Source organism: Triticum dicoccoides, chromosome 1B (assembly GCF_002162155.2).
Source record: "Triticum dicoccoides isolate Atlit2015 ecotype Zavitan chromosome 1B, WEW_v2.0, whole genome shotgun sequence".
NCBI lineage: Eukaryota > Viridiplantae > Streptophyta > Magnoliopsida > Poales > Poaceae > Triticum > Triticum dicoccoides.
In genome coordinates, this window is record NC_041381.1 from 516,567,867 (window position 1) to 516,572,588 (window position 4,722).

General features: G+C 44.0%; 1 long non-coding RNA gene across 3 annotated transcripts; it reads right to left on the reverse strand.

Moving 5' to 3' along the window:
* Positions 1-6: 6 nt before the first annotated feature.
* Positions 7-4,272, reverse strand: LOC119345824. Of its 3 annotated transcripts, XR_005167218.1 has the most exons (5): positions 3,706-4,272; positions 2,708-2,898; positions 580-2,322; positions 365-402; positions 7-212 (listed from the first exon to the last, which is right to left on the reverse strand). It is a non-coding gene; the product is annotated as an uncharacterized LOC119345824 (long non-coding RNA). The 3 variants fall into 3 exon arrangements; XR_005167214.1 differs by having other exon boundaries at positions 7-402; XR_005167211.1 differs by having other exon boundaries at positions 365-2,322.
* Between the last annotated feature and the right edge of the window lie 450 nt (positions 4,273-4,722).

Sequence of the window (4,722 nt, forward strand, 5' to 3'; positions counted from 1 at the left end):
GAGTTAAAAAAACAGCCAACAATGCTGGTGCCAGGACTCGACAAACGAAATTCCACATGCTCAGATCTTGACATCAATCGCCTCAGGTGTACCCACCCTGTCACCGCTTCAGTAATCCTTTGTTTTTGAGTGCTGCTTAGCCAGGGAACTTCCAGGAGTTGCAAGATGGAGTTGAAGGGCTGAGCCCAAGATCAGCTTCATCGAGTATGTAGCTGTACTTTTTAGTCAGTAGTAGGATGAATGAACTCACTATGTATGCAAGTACTCCCTCCGTTCCAAAATAGATGACCCAACTTTATACTACGAAGTTGAGTCATGTATTTTAGAACGGAGGGAGTAGTAAATAAGACAAATATTGTCATACCTCATCCATTTGCACGGGTATCACCGATCTGAACCTGGCTACAAAACGCACCAACATGTAAAGGAAGAATTATAGAAAAATTAAGAGAAGCAGATGCCAAGTAGAGAAAAAAGCATGCATCTTAGTCAGCTCGACATACACTACCAGTATCAAACAATTCTAGTTCTCTAAAGAAAGAAGTGTATGTACAGAGAAATTCTAGCCAGACAACTTACCCATAAGCATGAGCTCCCACATGGCAAAATCATTGATTATTTCTAACACGGCCAACAAAAAATTAGATACATATGGCAAGATAAAGCTTCAGAAATTTCTTACTATGTATTACAAAGGTAAAAGGCTAGCAGTAACACTGACAAGTATTCAATTGTAAGAATTAAAGGCATTTACATGGACTACCGTTAGCTGATAGGCAAGGTCTGCGGCTAATGGATCACCACTAAGAACATGAAGTTACTATGAAGTCTGCAGTCTGCAATGAAAGAACTTTACTATAAACATATGCTCCCAGCCTGGTCCTTGCTTTGAAAAGAGAAGAAAAAAAGGATTATGCAATAGACACTAAACACCAAGGCAATGCAAAATATTCACTGTTTTTACTCATATTTTTCGACTACACATCTAAACTGGCCCTAAACAATATATTATAGATAATGAAAAAACTTATTAAGGCACTCACAGGCTATGATTCTACCAACCTACCATTTTCACTCATTCTGTAAAATGACCATGTCAACACTAACTTTATATGAAGCTACAAAGAGATAGTAATAACATCAACATTGCATATAGAAAATTATATATATACACCTGACCTATGTTATAATAGCATTATATGTATGCTTCACTCAGTGTGCGTACAGTTTTTAGAATATAAATTTTCCCATATTTCGAGAAATCATTTCAGGATTGCCAGGAAAAGTTTTGCAAGGAACAACATTGCAAGTAAATCACAGACATATATCTACTAAAAACCAGTGTTGTTTCCTTCCTGCTCATTTTGATTTGCTTCTAGTATCCAAGTGGCAAAGAGCTGTATGGTCAGTGGCATTTGGTTAGCCACTGACCCACAGCTTGTTTAGTTCTCTGATCTAAACCCTCTCAGTAGTATACTCATCCAAAGGTACACCACAGCTCTAACTTCAGCAAATGAAACTGAACTTACGCTTAGATAACAGAATGGGACGAAATAAAAGGGAAAGAAGTGAACATGAGGATATAAGATGATCCCCAAGTTTCACTTAGATGTCTATTACATGAGACCTCCGTAAGCTATATATATGCTACCAACTGTAGAAAACAAGTACTTGTTATATTGAAAATTTCAGTCCAGCCATTCGTCTGTAAGAATTTTTTTAAAGAACACCAGGCAAGACACTTGCACTGCTGTACATGGTATCAGGTTTCTGCTTTACCTCTAGGAACTTCAGCATCCATGATGCAAAATTAGCAAGTAAAGCTACATATATGCTACCTTACTTGATTTAAACAACATGTGTGACTTCCCTAATCTTATTTTCTCAGAAAACCAATGTTCTTTTTAGTTCCATGCAAACGGATATGTCATAAGAAAATAATCAATTATATTGATCATTTGCCAAGAAGTAATCGAGAGCACCTTCTTGTATGTAAGAACAGGGGTTACCATGTTTAGAGCAAAAAATGCTCAAAGCAAGCATTCAGATATGCCTCTTCCATAAGCTTCACAATCATCTGAAAAAGCTAGTGCTATACATGTGCACACACCCAAAACATCATCCTTCCATTTCTTCCATTGCTCTCTAGACACCGCGAGCTCCCATGCGGCATGACCCTCGCCGGTGCCCCTCCTGACCCTGCATCGACCTCCTCCACTCTGCTCTGGCGGTGGCAGGACCAGCCCCCGTGCGGTTGTGCTCCTCGAGCAACCGCGACCGCTGCCCCTATGCTCACCGCTGCGGCCGATGGCAAGGGGAAACCTGCAGAAATATATATCTTGCTTTAGAAAAATCAAGAAGACATGCATACAAGACCAAAATCTGGAAACTGTGCAAGAACATTGATGTACAAACTAAGGACACAATCTCACATTCCTCGAGCAATAAGTTTACATGGTCTATAAAATTGCAGCGTCTTACTAAAATACAATCAGATAGAGCAGCTCAGATCGAGCTGCCGCTACATTCTTTTAGGCTCCACTAATTGTGCGGATACATGTGTAGAGTCACATGATTGAAACAGTGAAAATAATAAAAAAGCGGCCAAAGACACCGTTTCCAGAATGCAAAACATGAGGCAAATTTTTTCCAGGAAACACACATGATGAGTACAACATCACCTCATTCATGACCATTTAAACAATACCTGAGAAAATGCAACCATTAGGATGAGTTCTGGAAGACCAATTTCCACGCACTTGGCTGCCTGTATTTCATCATGTACCTTTTATTCACTCTTCCAAGAATACAGAAGCATGGCAAATAAGCAGGCGATGCAGCAAAAATAACCCCTGAAAAGCCAAGTTTATAAAGCCGAAATCCAACGCCGATCAGCACCTGCAAAAAAACAGGCAGTAAACAAACAAACACTATCAATCAGGTGAAGAGAACAAAATGGAATAGAAAAAAGGGGAAACTAATAAACTGGATCAGATCCACTGTGTAGCATGTCTAGCATTTAAAAATTAATCTGGGATCATGGAACCCTGGGAGGCAGCTTGTCTGTTTCTAAGTATAAGTCTACTTCTTACTTTAAAGTTGTGTTTTAGACTACAAACCTCGAGATTGCAAACAGTAACCTTACTCGTGTCAATCAAATAAAGGTATATCATCCTCATCACTTGATAGAAACCAGTAAAGGAGCTAGATGGAAAGACATGTTTCATGGAAACTCATGTTGTATGTTCGTACCTGCAAAATCGAGATGTGGTCTAGATTTCCTAGGAGACAATCAAAATCGAGATGTGGTTCAGATTTCCTAGGAGACGATCAAAATCACAGTGACATAATTACTGACAAAGTCCATGCACTGCAAGAACAACATGCTCACGCTAGCACAGAAAGAATGCCAGCCTTTCATGTAGGATGCCGGGAAAAGGTTGAAACGCCTTTAGGTGTACCATTAAGTATGAACCGAATGTGTGTGTATACCCAAGCTCTAGGTAAACCTGCACACGTCTGCTACTCCACCCTGGCTTAATGTATATCTACTCAAGCTCTAGGTAAACCTGCACGCATCTGCTACTCCACCCTGGCTTAATTTGTCCTAGCAAAATGGCATCATGAGCAAAACAATTCAAATCAAGATTTATCCATCTAGCAGTCCCGAAAAATATATAAGCAGAGGGGTTTCTAATTGCCCACCTGAGTGTTTCAAGCTGTGCCGGAATCCATGGGTATAGCACCAGCTGCAGGTGTTGTCGGCCACCTGCTGAGGCTGCCGTCCGTCGCCCACCAGCTGATGCCGCCGTCCGTCGCCCACCCGCTGATGCCACCGTCCGCACCAAGAGGATGAGGTGGAGTGCAGCGTCCCGTGCCTCGCGCCCAAGCACCAGCCTCCTCGCAGCTCCCGATCCAGGAGCGGATCGAGCCGCCGCCAACCGGCAGGGCGCGCCCGACCTCACCGGCGCAGGCTGACGACGCCGGTCGGTGACCCTCTCCCGTCAGCCACCGCACTTCCCTCTCCTCTTTCATCTCTCTTTCTCCACCCTCTCCTTTCTTCTCTCTCCTTCTCATATCCTGTCTCTCCTGCTGCCTCCTCCGGCAGGAGGACGGCGTGTTCCTCCCGGCGGCGCGACCATGGTTATCCCCTGGCACAGCGGCAACAAGGAGTAGCAACGGGCGAGAGCGCCAGAGGGAACAATGGCGGCGGAGGAGAGGGGGAGGGATGAGCGGGCGGGCGGGCCGAGGGACAGAAGAGATGGCGGCTGAGGGAGAGGGGATCGGGTCGTTCATGCGATGCGAATACCTAGGGTTTCACTACCTCACGAATTCCATCAACACGCGAAGGAGACATAGGACCATCACTGCAGAGCGGGCCCATTCACATAAGGTCCCAGCGGTCATGGGCTGACGCAGAGCAAAAGCAAACGTCCACGCACCTCCCACGCGCAGCGCGCATAGACAACCAAAATCCTTTTGCACATGGTCATATCTCCCCCAGCCAATACATGTGCGAGACGAGCCCACCAGTCATTGGATATGGAAAAGAACCATGAAGGTGAAAACGAGATTTACTACAGGGTGAAGATCCAACGGCTCAGCCAGACCGAAGACCAGATCAGACGGACAGGAGTAGAGCAAATCGGGGGAGCCTTGTGTGAGCAAGTTGGCTAGCAACATTATATGTTAAAATAAATGAAGCACTAGGGCAAAAACTAG